We start from the raw sequence: 21,125 nt of genomic DNA on the forward strand, positions 1-21,125 counted from the left end.
AGGCAAGACAACCATGAAAAGCACGCCGGAAGGGGCGTGGATTCACTAAGCCGCCGACAAGTGAGACACCTATGGCGCACGAAGGAAGGAGCCACGCCCACCAACTCCATTGGATACGGCGACAACTCGCAGGGCCACGCCCACCAAGTCGGACGCGAGGACACAGAAAAAGTGGCGTCATTTATATTCGTCTGTCGAGGAGGCCACATGCGGTGCAGGGCAGGTTAATGTCATGCACCTCCGAGCTACGTTGACTACGTTGAGGTGAATCGCCATATGCAGCAGGTGAGGGGTATCTCATGGGATCTTTAAAACAATCCTTTACAACTGAGGTTAAAACACAATGAAGTAAGCAGTCTTTAAAAACCGATTTTTCGGTTACAACGCATGACCGCTTGCACCATAGCAAACTGTTTTACACACTACATACAGATTCGCATCCGCGACAAACATGCGTCTTCTTAGATGCTCCTGCAGGAACACGGAAGACGTTTTCTACCCACCAACACTCCTTTTTCACCGGCCCGCGTCCCCTCGCTCTCTAGGCATTCACACTGCCTGCCCATGTGCCCGGACGCAAAAACTCACCGACCACCCAGTTAGCCTCTTTCGTCTTTGCTAGAAGTCCACATGCACGTCTAAACCACGTTGACTTTTCATTATTCTTTTTGGTTTCGACATCATGAAAAACCATGCGAAAGGAACAACGAAGCCCCGCCCAGAAATTCTACCCCTCCTCCCACGTGCTCAGGAACGCACCTCAGACCACTGCCCGCCAAATCAAACAGCTCATCAAACACATACTCACTCGCTTTGGTCTGTGCTCAGGTCCAAACTCAGCTGTGAGCCACGTTGACTATTCTTTTGCCCTCCATGGCTGCCGCTTCAAATGTATTTCATGGAAACAACAATTCTTTCAATGTTATGGAAATTCCTGCTTCAGGTAATTGTTTGTTTCTGTCAGTCGGGTTTTTTTTGAAGAAATGTCATTGACGAAACTGTTGCTCTCAAACTTCGTGACATGGCTCTTAGCTTTGTTTGCCAACATTGGGATAACTTCGGTGACGTGGTGTCCGTTGTTCTTAGTCACAGAGGCATTATTATACAGTCTGCTCAACAATACGCTGATTACATGAATACGTCCGGACTCTATGGTGCAGCGTGTCAAACGGTTTTGAGGGTATCCCATGGGATCCTTAAAACAATCCTTTACAACTGAGGTTAAAACACAATGAAGTGAGCAGTCTTTAAAAACTTAAGTTGTCGGTTACGACGCTCCACCACGTGCTCCATGGCAAACTGTTTTACACGCTACATACAGCAATTCGCATCGCGACAAACATGCGTCTTCTTAGATGCTCCTGCACTTTGTTCACACCCTCCCACCTCGCTACTACCGTGGTCAGGTGTCTTGGTGGATTATATATAGAAAGGCAGCCGAAACCGCACAAAGCAATGAAAAGTCTACAGTTCCATCTTTTCATTCACTTTCTGTTGTATCCTCAAACCCTCCCTTTTTAGACAACGGTGTCTTTCCAGAAGTGTTTAGCATTCAATAAATAATTATGCATGACATTGACCGTGTGTCTACCCGGCGTGGGTAAGCCGTTGAGCCCCATTCGGGCTGCAAACCGTGGAATTCCCACTAAGTGCAACTCATACGCTCCCCAGGGCCGATCCTGGCGACGGGCAAAAACGTGCCGCGCGTGGCGCCAAACTCAAAGGCGGCTGTTGAGGAGACGTGCAGCAGCCGGCGGCGCTGCGACCGGCGGCTGTCCGCCTTTGAATTTTAAAGTCTGAGCGCCGACGACTATAGCAGCGGCGGCGTTTGCAGTGAGCAAAGTTTGACAAAGTGGCGTGTATTGTAGTCGATGCGTTGATGCCTATTAGGGACTCCACATACATAGCGATTTGCTCGCAGCGGCGAAAAGCCTTTGATGGTCGCCGCTCATCGCACGCTCTGTCTGAACGGTTCCATTGCTTACCATGTGTTTACGCACGCTCTCTAAATGTGTGTAGTCCTTAGTCAACGTTCAACTTGCATATTTCATAGTTGCGTCGCGGCGATAGATTTCATGTGAGACGCGACGTTCCTCAACGGGATTGCGAGTCAAGAGAAGCGGCAAAGACAGCGGAGCTGCGGCGATCTCTGAATTGACTGTCACTGTGTGCAGAGCTGCCTGTCGCTTAGAACGATTAAATAAACCGCTTTCTAATCTAGGCTGGTTTGATTTGAAATTAATCGTTTGAAATTAAATTTTATTTATACATCCCGACTCTAATCCAAACACCGTCATAATCCTGTTTGAAGTAGTACATGTAATAGTAATATCATAATAGAAAATAGGTACGTAGGGCGGCGAAACCACATTCGCACAAAGGTGGCCGTCTACCCCGGATCGGTCCTGACGCTCCCACTGGTTGCGTCGCGACAAACGTGCGTCTTCTTAGATGCTCCTGCACTTTCTACGCACCCCCCTCCCACCTCGCTACTACCGTGGTCAGGTGTCTTGGTGGATTATATATAGAAAAGCGGCCAAAACCGCACAGAGCAATGAAAAAGTCCACGTCAGTCACATGTGCATCTGGACTGTGTAAAGACGACGACACAAGTGACAAGTTGGAGGTGGGTACGTGACCGGGCAGTACATACTGAACGAGAAATCAGCAGACTAGCATGACGGACGGAGCTGAATGGACGTCCTTCTCTCCTCCCGTTCCACTCTCCGTGCCGTGAACCCCCATCCCTCCGTCTGGCAGCAGAAGGCGCGAGAACGATCCGCCGGTTTTCAGTCACGGACGATTGTGTGTTGGTTCGTTCCGTGCATTGTTACAATGTTGCTTTTCTTGCTGATTTATTACATTACCGGTGTTTCAAATGTTAATTTTCTCCCTGTGCTTAAAATTCAATAAAAAACCGGCCTGATTATGCGGCGTATGGTACGCCGCGGGTTGGCTAGTGTTACATATTTGTACAGGAGAATGGTGCTGTACATTGAGGCTGGCTTTTTAGTAAGGTAACTGGTTGAACCCTCAGTTTTTCATATTGCATATACTATTCATTGTAACTGCAATTACGTCATTATATGTGCCAGGAGATAGTGGCTACCCATTTAGACATAGTGCCGTACACCATTTCCATGTCTTGAGCACAGAGGAGAGGTACTATAATGCCGCGAATGATCTTACACTCTCAATTAAGGGGCACAGCCAGATACTCTTGAATGCAAGTGGTGGGGTTTCAACATGTCAGAAGAGAGCTGCTCTACCAGCCAAAGTTCTGCAGCATCGTGACTGCAAACATATGCGGCTTATTAGTACCCTCCATAAACAGACATTTCAGGGCGGCATTCGAGGCAAGTTCACATACACTTATTTACAAGAAGATTGTGATTTATAAATGGTAAATTGCATAGAAATGTGTGTACACCATCATTTATAGATCTGATTTTATTCTCATTCAAATTCACATCAACTTTTATAACTGAGGCCCCTGGTGAGTTTTTTTAAATTTCAGCCAATTCAGGCAGTACTTCACCCACTACAGTTTCCAGTCACTAATTCCAGTCACTACCTCCATAGTAAACTTTCACTGTTTTACAGCCTAAATAATCGAACTCACCTTTACCATTCTTAATACTCTTAACCACCTCATGGACCATTCTTTCACTGAAAAAACTGAACACCAATTACTTCATAGAGGTTTTAGTATATTATCACCACAATTATCCTTCTAAAAATACCTTAGTTATTGGGATGACTCTATGCCATCCTTACTGTTAATACTCTCATTAGTTTTGAACTAGGTTTTACTTACAATTATGACTTAAATCAAACTTAGTCTCATGGACCTTGTATGGCTGAAGCTTTTCGTTCCATGTTCAGTCTTTAAATGGACTCCTAAACTAATTAAATAGGCTATTATTTTCAGTTGAAAAGACTTATACAAATACAGAGGGGGCGTAAATATCCAGATAAAGCAGTTAAAGTAGGTCATTTAGAATCTGAAGGACATGGCCCTTCAGTTGGCTTAAAATAGCCTGGTGAAGGGGAAGCATATGGCTTCAGATGACTGTAACAAATAGTTTTTGGTGTGGGGTTCACTTGAGAGAAATCCTGAATTTCAAATTTCGCTGGAGGGTATCCCTCTGAAAAAGGGATGGTACATATCAGTTTACAGGGGCTTATCCATCAGGTAGCAAATTTATTTTGCTTTTGTGCTGGGTCATCAATTAGAACCAAATGTGCTGCTGTATATGGAGTATTTTGCATGTCTATCAGACTTGACTCTTTCACTAAATCTGGAAACTTCCTGGAAAGCATCCTGTAACCTCAGTTTTAAAAAGGCAACCGGAATACCAGGGGTTGGATACCTACAGTGGTAATGTCCTGTGATAGGATAGAAGGTGGTATCCTTGCTTCTCAGCCATGGGTTAAATAACATGGGATAAAACCAGTACTGGTATGCACTCTGATATTATGGTTAATTTCAAAGAGATAGAGGCAACCTTCCCATGAAGTAATTTTAATGAATAAAATATTTGCAACTTCACCTTTTAACATCCAAATAAAACACTCTACCGCTTCATCATGTTGCACATGATATAGAGATGTGTGCAATTTATGGATTGATAAGACCTTGCAAAGGTCCTTGATCAAGTCCAATTCAAATTGGTGTCCCTGGTCTGAATGTACAAGGACAGGGACACCATGCTGTGGAATGTATCATTCAAAGATACACAATGCCAAAGTTAGATCTTTAAGTGAATATACTGTAGGTTAACAAAATGATGTGTAAAGGTCCATTACCACTAAAAAATAGTGATTACCCTTCAAAGATGTGTGTACTGACCATACAATAGCAAATAATTCTTTTTTAGAAGTTGACCACTTTTTTTCAGAACAGGACATGTGTTACATACAGTGCATCTGGAAAGTATTCACAGCGCATCACTTTTTCCACATTTTGTTATGTTACAGCCTTATTCCAAAATGGATTAAATTCGTTTTTTTCCTCAGAATTCTACACACAACACCCCATAATGACAATGTGAAAAAAGTTTACTTGAGGTTTTTGCAAATTTATTAAAAAATAAAAACTGAGAAATCACATATACATAAGTATTCACAGCCTTTGCTCAATACTTTGTCGATACACCTTTGGCAGCAATTACAGCCTCAAGTCTTTTTGAATAAGATGCCACAAGCTTGGCACACCTACCCATGGCCAGTTTCGCCCATTCCACTTTGCAGCACCCCTCAAGCTCCATCGGGTTGGATGGGAAGCATTGGTTCACAGCCATTTTAAGATCTCTTCAGAGATGTTCAATTGGACTCAAGTCTGGGCTCTGGCTGGGCCACTCAAGGGCATTCACAGAGTTGTCCTGAAGCCACTCCTTTGATATCTTGGCTGTGTGCTTAGGGTCGTTGTCCTGCTGAAAGATGAACCGTCGCCCCAGTCTGAGGTCAAGGGCGCTCTGGAGCAGGTTTTCATCCAGGATGTCTCTGTACATTGCTGCAGTCATCTTTCCCTTTATCCTGAATAGTCTCCCAGTTCCAGCCACTGAAAAACATCCCCACAGCATGATGCTGCCACCAACATGCTTCACTGTAGGGATGGTATTGGCCTGGTGATGAGCGGTGCCTGGTTTCTTCCAAACATGACTCCTGGCATTCGCACCAAAGAGTTCAATCTTTGTCTCATCAGACGAGACAATTTTGTTTCTAATGGTCTGAAATCCTTCAGGTGCCTTTTGGCAAACTACACGCAGGCTGCCATTTGCCTTTTACTAAGGAGTGGCTTCCATCTGGCCACTCTACCATACAAGCCTAATTGGTTGATTGCTGCAGAGATGGTTGTCCTTCTGGAAGGTTCTCCTCTCTCCACAGATGACCTCTGGAGCTCTGACAGAGTGACCATCGGTTTCTTGGTCACCTCCCTGACTAAGGCCTTTCTCCTCTGATCGCTCAGTTTAGATGGCCGGCCAGCTCTAAGAAGAGTCCTGGTGGTTTTGAACTTCTTCCACTTACGGATGATGGAGGCCACTGTGCTCATTGGGACCTTCAAAGCAGCAGAAATGCTTCTCTAACCTTCCCCAGATTTGTGCCTCGAGACAATTCCTTTGACTTCATGCTTGGTTTGTGCTCTGACATGAACTGTCAACTGTGGGACCTTATATAGACAGGTGTGTGCCTTTCCAAATCATGTCCAATCAACTGAATTTACCACAGGTGGACTCCAATTAAGCTGCAGAAACATCTCAATGGTGATCAGGGGAAACAGAATGCACCTGAGCTCAATTTTGAGCTTCATGGCAAAGGCTGTGAATACTTCTGTACATGTGCTTTCGCAATTTTTTTATTTTTAATTTGCAAAAATCTCAAGTAAACTTTTTTCACGTTGTCATTATGGGGTGTTGTGTGTAGAATTCTGAGGAAAAAAATGAATTTAATCAATTTTGGAATAAGGCTGTAACATAGCAAAATGTGGAAAAAGTGATGGGCTGTGAATACTTTCCGGATGCACTGTAAGAGGTCACATGTTTCTTGGAGTCCACTTTCTGTGCAAGAACAGACACAAATGCATGCTGTGAGTTGTAGAGTGTATAATAAGAAAGGACTATTTAAATTAGGATATGCCATGATATTGAGTGCAGATAAAATGTGTTTAAACATACAGAATGCCTGTTCATATTCTTCGGACCAAATAAACAGCACATTTTTATGAGTTAGGAGATGAAGGGGTTGTGCAATTTGTGCAAAATCTTTTATGAAACATCTGTAGTAAGAGCAGAGTTCTAAGATGGCTTGAACTTGTGTTGGGGACTGAGGTGTTGTCCATGTTCTTCCCTTCTCAGTGTTAGCTGGGTTAGGCTGTGTTCTTTCCTTAGAAATTATGTGACCTAGGAAAGTCACTGTAAACTGAGCCCAGTGGCACTTAGATGGTTTAAGCTTTAATTCTGCAGAACAAGTGTTTAAAAACTCCCCTCAGGTGTTGCAGATGTTGTGCAAAATCAGCACTGTAAAAGATAGATAGATAGATAGATACTTTATTAATCCCAAGGGGAAATTCACATAATCCAGCAGAAAATACTGATACAAAAAAAAAAAAAATTAAATTAAATAGTAATAAAAAATAAAAATGAAAAAAATAAATAAATAAAAAAGCAGACAATAACTTTCAGTAATATTAGCATTTACTCCCCCGGGTGGAATTGAAGAGTCGCATAGTGTGGGGGAGGAACGATCTCCTCAGTCTGTCAGTGGAACAGGACAGTGACAAAAGTGTGTCACTGAAGCTACTCCTCTGCCTGGAAATGACACTGTTCAGTGGATGCATTGGATTCTTCATGATTGACAGGAGTTTGCTTAGTGCCCGTCGCTCTGCCACAGATGTTAAACTGTTCAACTTTACTCCTACAATAGAGCCTGCCTTCTTAACAAGTTTGTCCAGGTGTGAGCCGTCTTTTTTCTTTATGCTGCCTCCCCAGCACACCACCGCGTAGAAGAGGGCACTCGCCACGACCATCTGGTAGAACATCTGTAGCATCTTATTGCAGATGTTGAAGGATGCCAACCTTCTCAAAGTATAGTCGGCTCTGATCTTTCTTACAACTAACAAAAATTTTTCTCCCTGTCAGGTAGGATTCAAACCAATTTAAGACTGTGCCAGAGAGGCCCACCCATTGACTAAGGCGATTTCTAAGAATGTTGTGATCAATGGTGTCAAATGCAGCACTCAGATCTAAGAGGATGAGAACAGATAAATGGCCTCTGTCTGCATTTACCCACAAGTCATTTACTACTTTAACGAGTGCAGTTTCTGTGCTGTGATTTGTTCTAAAACCCGACTGAAATTTATCAAGAATAGCATGTTTATTTAGGTGGTCATTTAACTGCATAATGACTGCCTTCTCCAGAACTTTACTTAAGAAAGGCAGGTTAGAGATGGGTCGAAAATTTTCAAGAGCTGAGGGGTCAAGATTATGTTTCTTAAGTAGGGGTTTAACTACAGCAGTCTTAAGACAGTCTGGGAAGACCCCAGTATCTAGTGACGAATTTACTATGTCAAGAACATTATCAATTAGCACGCCTGATACTTCTTTGAAAAACCTTGTTGGTATCGGGTCAAGGACGCAGGTGGAGGGTTTTAATTGAGAGATTATTTTCTTTAAATCAGGTAAATCTATCCTAGTGAAAGAGTTTAATTTGTTTATAACAGGATGCTGGGGTTTAGGAGGATCCTTAGTGTTGGAGGGATATACTATGTTATTTCTAATATCATTAATTTTTGATTGAAAAATACAGCGACAGCCTCACAGGTTTCACTGGAAGCACTTAGGAGGCATTCCTTTGAGCTACCTGGGTTTAGTAGGCGATCAATTGTTGAAAATAAGACTCTGGGATTACTAGCATTGTTATTTATAATCTTGAGAAATAGCAGCGTCTCTCAAGACGGACAGTGTTATTGTATTCTGTTATTTTGACTTTTAATATTTCGTGGTGGATAGTAAGTTTAGTCTTCCTCCATTGACGCTCAGCTCTACGGCATGTTCTCTTTAAATCAGACACTCTTTGGGTCTTCCATGGTATAACAATGCTAGAAGATTTTTTCACTGTCTTTTCAGGTGCAACTATGTCAACAGCAGCTCTCACTTTAGTATTAAATCTTTCCACCTTACTATTTACATTATCCTCGCTATTATAGCTGGCACTATAAACGGACTGATTGCTTAAAATGTTTGTAAGTTTTAAAGCTGCTGCCGAGTCAAAGAAGCGTTTTTTAACAATATGCTTCTCATGAGTGTTTTTTATCATTATTTCTATATTAAAAAGTAGAAGAAAATGGTCTGATAGACCAATATCAATGATCTGTTTTATATCAACTTTCAGTCCTTTAGTAATCACTAAGTCTAACGTATGACCTGCTTTATGTGTAGGCTGATTTATGAGTTGTCTCAAATCAAAAGAATCCAGGAGGTTCATAAATTCTTTTACTTTTAGATCACACTGATTATCTATATGAAAATTAAAGTCGCCAACTATTAGGAGTGTGTCATAGTTAGTAATTAAAATTGACATTAAGTCAGAGAATTCCTCAAAAAACGACGCGTTATATTTAGGAGGTCTATACACGGATAGTACTAGAACTTGAGAATCTCCATGATGAACAACGGCGAGATACTCAAAGGACTTGAACTTACCAAAACTGACATCTTTACATTTTAATCGCTCGAGTAAATGTTAGCCAATCCGCCCCCTTTTCCTGGCGGTCTGCACGAGTAAAACTGTAATCCGGAGGCAGATTCGATTAAAACTGCCGCTGTCTGAATTAAGCCATGTTTCATTTAGTGCAATAAGATCTATTTTTATCACTAATAAGATCGTTGATAAAAAACGTTTTGTTAGTTAAAGCTCTAACATTCAATAGTGCCATATTTAATGTTTCGGAGGTGCAGAGATGAGTACTATGTGCGTTATTGATATTTGGAATAGGAACTAAATTATTATTATTAGCGCCGCTCTGTGTGTATTTTTGTTTAATCTGTGATCTGTTTTATAGTTTTAATACATTGTTCCTCTAAAATAGTGATTTTAATTAGACTATTGGAGTTTATGCCGTTTCCTAGGTTTTCTACGTGCATTGAGATTGCTTATTACAGTATTAATGTGTGCACTTTAACGGAAGACTCTATTAAACATTCATCATGTCCTGGCACAACAGTATTATTTCGAAGGGGTTAAGAGCAGAGATAGATAGTCAAGAAAACGAATTACCTTCGATATGTTTTGAGAGGACCCGGCGCGAAACTGTTCGGATGCAGGCCATCACGCTTGAAGAGACGCGCCTTTCCAAAAAGAGATTCCAATTGTTGATGAAACCGACATCCTTCTTCTTGCAGAAACCCTGTAGCCAGTTGTTCAATCCTAGCAGACGACTGTAGTACTCGTTGGATCGTCTGACGAGAGGTAGTGGACCCGAAACGAAGATCTTTGCCGATGGGGTCCTCTCCTTCATGTCTTTAATCAAAGCTGCAAAGTCAGCCTTCAGGATTTCTGATTGTCGGTGCCTTATATCGTTTATGCCGGCATGCAGAACGATTGCTCCAACTGCCCTCTCCTTGTGTTTCGTAGATGCTGGCACGCTCATTATATCTCGGAAACAAGCACCGGGAAAACAAGAAACAAACGATTTTGCATTAGGGCATGCGACATTAAGGTTTCTAACGATAGAATCACCTACCACTAATACATCACCAGGTGCTGAAGGCGAAATGGGGACGCGGAGAGGGTCAAACCGGTTCTGAGATAGGATGCTCGCCTGTGCCGATGGAGGTGCTCTGGCCTTGAACCCCCGCCTGCATAGCTGAAATCCACCGAGGTCAGCAGCGGCGTCGATCCTACGAGACGCGGGGGTGAGGTCACTGTCGGCCATTTTCTGCTTCGTGCAATAGGAGAAATGAGAGAGAGAGAGAGAGGTTAGACCGTCCTCTAATAGTTTGTTCACTTCCACTTGTAAAACAGCTTTAGCTGCTGAGGAATAATATGGGCGTAACTTGACTGGGGGAGCACAGCCTATTGGAAGTGATGTCTGTCCTACCATAATCAGAATCATTTTACTTAAAAATAACAAAAAACTCTTCAAGGAAGACCTTTGAAGAATTTAGACAAAAATTGTCAACATTTATTGTTGGTGTAGCACTTTAGCGATATTCACTCAGTGAAATTGATGAGACAAGAAAATTGGATTGTAATGGAGTGAAAATACCCCAAACAATGTCTTTTAGTAGCATGTGTAGCAGATGAAGAAGGATTGATAATTTGGAAAGACAGTAAATTGTTGTAGACTGTTGACAGTGTTTTAGCCATAGCTGTTCCTGTAGCCTCACCCAGATATGCTTCAATAAGTGTAATCTCTGAGAAAGCTAGTACTGTAACAGATGACAAAAGATCTGCATTACGCTGCAGTGGAGTCAAATGAAACATTGGCAGAAGAGGATGCTTATTTCTATAAAACATTAGTTGTCCTGCAATTAATTTGCAAAATTAATATTTGATGTTCCAGAAGAAAATCACAACATGGAACATATGGTGGATAATGTGATTGGCCATATGTAGTTACACTTTCAGGATGTGAAGCATGTCAAGATGGTGTCCACTCGCTGAAGATGCAAGGACAAATAATTTTTCTAAGAATCATGACTTATGAGAGGAAATAGACTTCCAACACTTCGCCCATAAGTGAAATGCCTGGCTCTGTATCAATAAGGGCATTCACTTCCTGTGCCTCCAGTGTTATTTGGATTAAAGATGTAAGTGCAGAATCTAGTTCTGGGTCAGAGATTTTTTTAATAAAGTGACCTGGCATTTGGTCCTCAAAGCAAATTACTTGCAGTTTCCCTGCTTTTCTTTTCTATTATAAACAGTCTTGTCCCTTTTTGGGGAAGAGAAATGTACCCTGTGAGGTGGTGAGTCACATTGATTGTGTGTCTGTAAAAAATATACTCCATGTGTGTTTGAAGGGTCCAACAATACTGCCTAGAAGGTTAGTATTAAGATGGAATTTACCTTTTTTGTCCATATTAATCCCTATGTGGGCATATGTTAACTTCTTGAGCATCATGTGCCCAATGCTCATGTTATGGTAAACAATATGATGAATGAGTCTCTCAGTTTGATGTCTCCTGTAACATACAGGACTCCATCCTCTGTTGCAATATTAAAACTTGTTTTGAAATGGCATTAACATCATACTGAAAGTAACTGAATTTTTGTGTAAGATGATTCACTTTATCTTCAGTATTTTCTGCCTTTTTTATAACCACTGGTTCAGACTTAATATCCTAGACTGTAGCTGCAAGCTCAGATATTTGAGCTGATGCAGTTGCAGGACTGTGGGTCTGCAGGTTTAAAGGTGCAGACAATTGCATTACTGAGGTGGGAGTGTAGCACTAGGGTGTTGTACTGTGTTCGCCATTATGAATGTAGTGAAAAGTCAAGCAAAATTACACCTTTTATTGGCTAACTAAAAAGATTACAATGAGGTGGGAGTGGTAATTGTCATTGCTAACTGCGCTTTTTTACATTGGCCAGCAATTCTCGAAGCAGCCTAGATAGTTGTAGATCCATGTTCATTGACTTTCATTTGTATTGAAGGATTTAAGTCAGCCACAAATCTCCTGAAAACGACGACTGCTTTGCCTCTGTGCCATAAGCAGGAATGGCTTCATCAACCAGAGAATTAATTTCAGTCACATAAACCTCCTGGTTCGCTAAATTTTTGAGGTGGAGGCCGGCCGGGATGCCCTAACAGTGGTAGGACCGGGGGAGACAACATTTCTAGGCTATTTCCTCTCCTGGACCAGCATAGGGCAGCCCCCTTGGCTTCCAATGGGGCCATGGGTCATGAGCATGGAAGCTCAAACCTGCTGGGGCATGTGGCCACCACCAGGGGGCACCTGGACACTTGCAGGGCCCTATTTGGCAGCACTTCCACTGGAAATACTGCTGGAAGAAGCTCATTGGGCACCTGTACTTCTTCCAGCCAATCACCGCCACACAGCAGCCTGAGTCGGGAGAAGGAAGACTAAGCTCTGGAGGAGGAGTGGAGATGGAAGGACTGGCAGCAAAAGGACTGTGGCCTGGGCTGGTGCTGGACTGTGTTGTGAGTAAATAAACAGTGTGCTGTGTGGCAAAGTCATGTCCTGCCTGTCAGTGTCAGGAATGGGGCGCGGCTGTATGTGCCCTGAGCTTCATGCTTCTCATTTTAACAATTTCTCAATCAGGGGCATCAAAATAGTGCTACCATTATGATTTTTGCAATTATTTCTCAGGACAAAAATGACAAGATAAAATTATGGTGTCCTCACTATTAAAATACACTGACGTATACATTTTGGTAACCTTGCTTACCACTCTGTTTGGCCATCCATTAGGCCTGGCATTCCTCATTCTATTTTTTCTTTGCCCAGAGCACATGTGTTCTGTATACATTCTGTTCATTCATTCAAAAGAAAAGGTATATGCATGCTGATACTGTATGAGATCAAGTAGTTTGTTATACCCCGTGACCCTCTAGTTAGGATATAGCGGGTTGGATAATGGCTGGCTGGCTAGTTTATTATAGGACTGAACTAAATGTATGGTCCCACTGACAGGACAGCCTCTTAATAACATGCAGGTATGTGCAGTGCCTATTTTCAGGGACCATTTTCATGATTTGGAAATCAGTCAGTTCTGTGAGGCCCACTGATCTACTATGTCTTTTTTCTAACAAACTACATATTAGTATTTAATGAATAGTCTGATTATGTAGTAAATTAGACAATTGCCTGCCCAGTAATGCATTATAGTGGTACACATTTTGTTTTTCAGGTTTAAGTCATGCATTATGGACCCAATCACCAAGATCAGCCATTTACCTGGAAGGTAATTCTATACTGACACATGCAAGCACCTATGGATATTAACACTTTCATGTGCTATGACAAAATATTTTTGAAATTTTATTTATATAATTGCATAACAAAGACCACAATAGAAAACCACTACTAACTTGACATTTTGATAATTTCTCATTCAGGGCCAGAATCACTCCAGCTACCACAAACACCATGTAAGTAGCTTTTGACTGATGTAGCCATTCTCAAGACAAAGATAAAATAATGGTGTCATCACTATGGAAATACACTGTTTTATGCATGTGGTAAATTTTCTTTCACCTTGCTATAACTGTTAATTAAAGTTTGTTATATTAATTGCTACATTATGTAATGTGACTTTTAACAAGCTGCAGCAGCTCTGGACCATGGAGAATCCCAGCGCAATATGCCTGATCAGAATGGGCTTGACAGTAGGTATTGTGTACACATAACACATAGTAGATTGAGTAGCAATCTGCTTGTACTTTTATCATTTTTATATATCCATTTTTAAACTTCTGATTTCTAAGATGCAGAAGGAGCTTACCAACAAACCCTCCAACATCACACATAGACTGTGCAAAATAAAAATGTGCATAAATTTTTATAAAATATTAATAATTGCTACTTTTATTGTTGGTGAAGTACACCATATATATATTGTATACTGTAATGAGAAACACAGAGCCATAAAATGGTTTGGAGATCATGTACATATATACATTTTACTTTATTAAGCTATTTCTGCAAATATCTTATGATGTTAAAATGTCTATTTTAGGTAGGCCTCGTTTCCATATTGTTTTCTTAGACTATTATATTATTTTTTTATTTATAGGGTACATCATTTTGCGCTGTGTCTTGCCTTTATTTTTTATTTTTTTGTATAATAGGCATATTTGTGTTGCATGAAGGCTGCATTTCTACATTGTATAATTTTTGCTGTTCGAATCTAACAAAAAATATAGAAAATTGTAATAATTCTGGTGGTCAAATAATGGACTGCCAACAACAATATTTAATATAAGATAAAATAAATATTAATCTTACACATTACATCAGCTACAATGTGCTATTGTTGATGTGATGAATATAACTTACTACCTAACTACTGCATGTTACGGTAAATCATTTATACTCTGTATTATTCAGGGTGACTAAATATTCCAGGTCCTCAGTTTTCCAAAAAAAAAAAAAAAATCAGTAAATACAGTATGTGCTTATTTATCACAATCAGTTTGGCCAAAAGGCAAAAACGTAGTGCTGTCAGTGATAAGTAGGTGTTTATTCTGCCTTTTTTGTTATTATATTTTGAATTTTCTGCATGCATGCTGAAGTCTGACAGAATGGATCAATAACATTTACGTAAAGTGTTCATTTAAACTACAGCAAATAATGTGACACGTGCAGTACTTACCAAATCTGCAAAAAAATTAAACAAAGACAACTTTGTATACTTCATCCAAGTTTCCTTTCAAATGTTTATTGCTTATCAAAACATAGAAGAACTGTCGCTACTAACCCAGTCATTGATGACTGCACTGTTTGCTCAGTGTTTCATTGCGAAGTGCAACTTGCGAAGTGCACTGGCACCAGATGTGTTAGTTACACTGCTTTCATTTGTCAATGCTACAATCAGAATGGTCAACTGGCCATTCTCTTAAGTTCAGAGGTAAGCATGTATATTCTTTTGTAAATATACAAAAATTCTTAGATGCTAAAATGCTCTGAAAAAAACTATTCTCAGGATTTACATAACATGATTAACTGCAGACTGGTTTTGTTATGCTGAAAGAATTTCATAGTTGTTGTTTATATTTCATCACAGTGGAATTCAGACTCTAATGTCATATAAAATGTGTGCATATCCAGGATCCTCCAATCTGTTTTAGAGGATTATAAACCCTGTTAAAATAATAAAAGTTTTACCCTATTCAAAATTAGGTACCCTAATCAGTACTGGAAACAAAAAAGAAACTAGATACTTCTTACTATATTATCTTTCAAAATAATCAGGTTTACATCCAGAACAAAACATTTCATTAACTATCCCCAAATATAAACTGAAACACAAGCATGTTTTTAACAGCTAGAATGGCTTTATGATAGAAATTGAAGAAAGATTCAAAATAATGTTTACACCCAAGATTGAAATACAGTATTTTTAATAACTGCCTACTTTGATCTGAATGGGCAGATAAGGATAGTAACATCTAATGTTCAGTTTTTAAGAGCATGTGTACCTCTGACAAATGAGATTCTAAGTATAGCAACAAGTGGTCTAACAAGAAACAGGGTGTGAGAAAACAAAAACCAGAGCTTTTATTGGAGAACATAGGGCTAATTTCCAAAACAGTAAATATGACTTCACGGACACAGGGAACATGGTAAAATTTATCTCTTTCTCTATTGGAACAAGAATGATGCTTTTCAGGATTACACAGAATGCATGTCCTTAGGTAGATCAGGAATATGTCCTCATTCTACAGACCTTGGTACATTGGGGAAAAGAGGTTCCAGTTAGGTGTTTCTTCCATGAATGTGTGGTTTCTTAGACCTCATCTTTCATTACATTCATTGCCTCCCTGATCAGAGAATGAGTCTGTCTCAGTTTGGGTCATGATAAATTTCTGTTCCTACATGTAATATGATAATTGGATTATCTAGCCTAGAATTACAACAAAACATCTACATCAATTTAGAATAACAATAACATTAGCATTTTAAAATGGCTCTCACGGAGTGTGTACTGTACTGCTCCAAAGTGAAAAAGACCACAGGCTTAAACATGCCTGACACAAGTAATCCGGGCATATAGTTGCCTCTTTTATAGTATACTTCTGGTGATTCCAATTACTGAACATTCTTTATCAGTTTCAGAGTTACTGTAAGCCATTGGTACAATAGAATTTTGACCAGGGTGGAACTTTTCCTTTTAAACAATTACGTTTTGGAAGAATAGATATGGATGAAAAAGCAGTAGCATACATGAATGACTTTGCCTCTTTTACCAGTAAATGTTGATTTTCAAGTGGAATTCAATCAAAGCAGTTCCTAATATATTCTGGTCAAATAGCACAGTAAGCAGTTTATCTAGTCAAGCTAAATTAATTGTTATGCTGTGCAAGGCTAGCACATGCAGTCACATTACAATTGCCCAGCCCCCTCTTTCAGCCTTCGCTGTCCCTATGTAGTGACTGATGTACCAGCTTTGGTTATCTGAAGTAAAATGTTAATTGACTGGATCATATTGTTTTCAAAAACAAAAAGGGAAAAAGATTTACTACGATGTATGTAATCCTGCACAAATTTCATAAATGTTCTCTTTAAAAATAACAAAAATATAAAGGATTGTTCTAAAAATAAGACAATGTTTTATATTAATTTTTTCACATCTGAAATCTTAATATAAAATCATGCATCCACATACCGTATTTAACATAACATTAGCATGCTTGTATGTTTAAAGCGACTGTTTATCTTGTCCTTTCATGCTGAAGCAGTTGCTGGCCAGTTCAAATAAACATTCCTGCTGTTCCTTACCATTTTCACTCCTCCAGCTTCTGATTGTAATTAGGGCTATAAGAGCAGGGATCAGCACTTGGTTGTCTCATCAAGTGTAAGTTAAAATTCTCAATAATAATGATCATCCAGACTAGGGGTCCACAAATTCTATCCTAGATGGCTCCAGCAGTTCGAGTTATTTTGTTTTTTTTATGCAATTTAGCTTTTTGATTCATAACCAATGATTGCTGCTTAAGGCTATTATTCTTCTTCTTTGAGCTACTCCCATTTGGGGTTGCCACAACAGATAATCTTCTTCCATATCTTTCTGTCCTCTGCACCTTGTTCTGTTACACCCAACACCTGCATGTCCTCTCTCACTATATCCATAAACCTTCTCTTAGGCCTTCCTCTTTTCCTCTTCCCTGGCAGCTCTATCCTTAGCATCCTTCTCCAAAATAATTTCGCATCTCTCCTCTGCACATGACCAAACCAAAGCAATCTTGCCCATCTCCCAACTGTCCATTTTGAGCTGAAACTCTAATGTACTCATTTCTAATCCTATCCATCCTCGTCACGCCCAGTGCAAATCTTAGCATCTTTAACTCTGCTACCTCGAGCTCTGTCTCCTGCTTTCTGGTCAGTGCCACCATCTCCAACCCATATAACATAGCTGGTCTCACTACTGTTCTGTAGACCTTCCCATTCACTCTTGCTGATACCCGTCTGTCACAAATTACTCCTGACACTCTTCTCCACCCATTCCATCCTGTGTGCACTCTCTTTTTCACCTCTCTTCCACAATCTCCATTACTCTGTACTGTTGATCCCAAGTATTTAAATCATCCACCTTCTCCAACTCTACTCCTTGCATCCTCACCATTCCACTGATGTCCCTTTCATTTACACACATGTATTCTGCCTTGTTCCTTTTGACCTTCATTCCTCTCCTCTCTAGAACAGATCTCCACCTCTGCAGGATCTCCTTAACCTGACCCCTACTCTCGCTACAGATCACAATGTCATCAGCAAACATCATAGTCCATGGGGACTCCTTTCTAATCTCGTCTGTCAACCTGTCCATCACCATTGCAAATAAGAAAAGGCTCAGAGCCGATCCCTGATGTAATCCCACCTCCACCTTAAATGCATTGTTACTCCTACCGCAGACCTTACCACTGTCACAGTTCCCTCATACATATCCTGTACAACTCTTATGTACTTTTCTGCCACTCCCGACTTCTTCATACAATACCACAGCTCCTCTTGAGGCACCCTGTCATATGCTTTCTCCAGATCCACAAAGACGCAATGCAACTCCTTCTGGCCTTCTCTATACTTCTCCATCATCAACCTCAGAGCAAACATTGCATCTGTGGTGCTCTTTCTTGGCATGAAACCAAGAAAGCTGCTGCTCACTGATCATCACCTCACATCATAACCTAGTTTCTACAACTCTTTCCCATAACTTCATGCTGTGGCTCATCATTTTTATCCCCCTGTAGTTATTACAGTCCTGCACATCCTCCTTATTCTCAAATATTGGCACCAGTACGCTTCTTCTCCACTACTTAGGTATCCTCTCACTTTCCAAAATTCCATTAAATAATCTGGTTGATAATTCCACTGCCATCTCTCCTAAACACCTCCATGCTTCCATAGGTACGTCATCTGGACCAACAGCCTTTCCATTTTTCATCCTCTTCGTAGCTGTCCTTGCTTCCTTCCTGCTAATCTGTTGCACTTCCTGATTCACTAGCTCCACATCATCCAACCTCTTCCCTCTCTTGTTCTCTTCATTCATCAACCTCTCAAAGTACTCTTTCCATCTGCTCAACACACCCTCCTTGCTTGTGAGTAAGTTTCCATCTTTATCCTTTATCACCCTAACCTGCTGCACATCTTTCCCAGCTTGGTCCCTCTGTCTAGCCAATCGGTATTTGGTACAGGTCCTTCCCTCCCTTCTTAGTGTCCAACCTCTCATACAGCTCATCATACGCATTTTCTTTAGCCTTCGCCACCTCTCTCTTCACCTTGTGCCTTATCTCCTTGTACTCTTGCCTACTTTCTGAATCTCTCTGACTATCCCACTTCTTTTTTGCCATCCTCTTCCTCTGTATACTCTCCTCTACTTCCGCATTCCACCACCAGGTTTCCCTTTCCTCCTTCCACTGCCCAGATGTCACGTCAAGCACTCTTCTTGCTGTCACCCTTACTACATCTGCTGTAGTTTCCCAACTGCCTGGTAACTCTTCACTACCACCCAGTATCTGTCTCACCTTCTCCCAAAACTCAACAATGCAGTCTTCCTTTTACAACTTTCACCATTTGATCCTTGGCTCTGCCCTCATTCTCTTCCTCTTCTTGATCTCCAACATCATCCTACAGACCACCATCCTATGCTGCTTAACTACACTTTCCCCTGCCACCACTTTGCAGTCTTCTCCTTCAGATTGACTCTACTGCCTAGGATGTAATCCACCTGTGTGCATCTTCCTCCACTCTTGTATGTAACACTATGTTCCTCCCTCATCTTAAAATACGTATTCACCATAGCCATGCCATGTCTATCCTTTTGGCATATCCACTAACATCTGACCTTCTTCATTCATCTCCTTAACACCATACCTAACCATCACCTCCTCATCTTCTCTGTTCCCTTCACCAACATGTACATTGAAATCCGCTCCGATCACCACTTTCTGTCCCTTGGGTACACTGTTTATCACTTCATCCAACTCACTCCAAAAATCTTCTTTCTCCCCCATCGCACACCTAACTTGTGGGGCATTTGCACTAACAACATTCATCATCACACCTGCAGTTTCCAGCTTCATAATCATTACTCTGTTTAACATTATTAGGCTATTATTATTGTTTTTATTAGGCTATTATTATTATTATTAGGCTATTATTATTGCTTATTTGTGCCTGTTTTTTAAAAGCATAAATTATTGCATAGGTTTAGTTCTCGGCCAGTTAACTGTTTTGGTGGGCCTGCCCATTCTTTCCAGTTTTCACCAATATTCTCTAGTTATTAAACCTGCAAGAAATAAGAAAGAACAAGCATTTTCTAAATTTTTATTTTTCATGTGTATAGGTGTTAAAAAAGGAGTTTAAAATATTTTAGATCTACTACAAAGTGACACAAACACTTTCTGAATTCTGTCATACTGCAAATCATCCATCCATCCATTATCCAACCCACTATATCCTAACTACAGGGTCACGGGGGTCTGCTGGAGCCAATTCCAGCCCACACAGGGCACGAGGCAGGAAACAAACTCCGGGCAGGGCACACACACACACACACACACACAATTTAGAATCGGCAATGCACCTAACCTGCATGTCTTTGGACTGTGGGAGGAATCCAGAGAACCTGGAGGAAACCCACACAAACATGGGGAGAACATGCAAACTCCAAACAGGGAGGACCCAGGAAGCGAACCCAGGTCTCCTAACTGCGAGGCAGCAACACTACCACTGCGCGACCATGCTGCCCCTACTGCAAATCATTAAGCAAAATTATGAAAACTGAAATTGAAAAGGGCACTGTTTAGTGCTGCAACGTGGATCCAAAGTTGTGGGTTCAAGTTTTGTCGTGGCGAAAAATTCATCATCAGAAGGCTTTTTACCTAAAAATAAAGGCTATTAGGACTCGAGATAGACAGACAGAGTTTTAAGGCTTTATTGAAATAAATCAACCACACGGACTCAACCCAATTCGGCCGAATGAGATTGAGCCCTGATTATTACAGCCATTGAAGTTTTTATAACAATTTCTTATCATTTTGGCCCATTCAATTAGCTTATTCTGCACCTGGTTTTACTGTCCATTGTTCCTCTTGGAGTCTGTTTGGCTTATTTTGATTGGTCTAAGACTGGGTGGAAGGCTTTCTCTTCACCATTTTTGGGCTTTACTATGTAATTTCCTATCTTTTCTGACCTTGCTCTAATGAGCTTGTTTGCCTACCTCCTCTGACTCCATTTTACTCCTGTCTAACCAGACTTTGAGTTTCCATGGGAACCCTTATTATCTCCTTACTTTTCCTATTACTGGCCCCCTTATGGAATGTGTTATCATTCTATTCTGTTCCCATTTTTCTCTAACTGGCCAAGGCTTCAATTCCATATATGGGTTTTCCTCTCATCGTTTCCTCTCTTAAGCCTTCCAAACTTTTTACAATAGTGACCTGA

The 21,125-nt window shown here is 40.7% G+C and overlaps 1 long non-coding RNA gene across 1 annotated transcript; it reads left to right on the top strand.

Annotated features, from left to right (window-relative positions):
* The first annotated feature begins 249 nt into the window (after nucleotides 1–249).
* LOC120526846 lies at nucleotides 250–13,611 on the top strand. The gene is made up of 3 exons (XR_005633191.1): nucleotides 250–285; nucleotides 13,375–13,428; nucleotides 13,583–13,611. It is a non-coding gene; the product is annotated as an uncharacterized LOC120526846 (long non-coding RNA).
* Nucleotides 13,612–21,125: the final 7,514 nt, after the last annotated feature.

This window comes from Polypterus senegalus, chromosome 3 (genome assembly GCF_016835505.1).
Source record: "Polypterus senegalus isolate Bchr_013 chromosome 3, ASM1683550v1, whole genome shotgun sequence".
Taxonomy (NCBI): Eukaryota; Metazoa; Chordata; class Cladistia; order Polypteriformes; family Polypteridae; genus Polypterus; species Polypterus senegalus.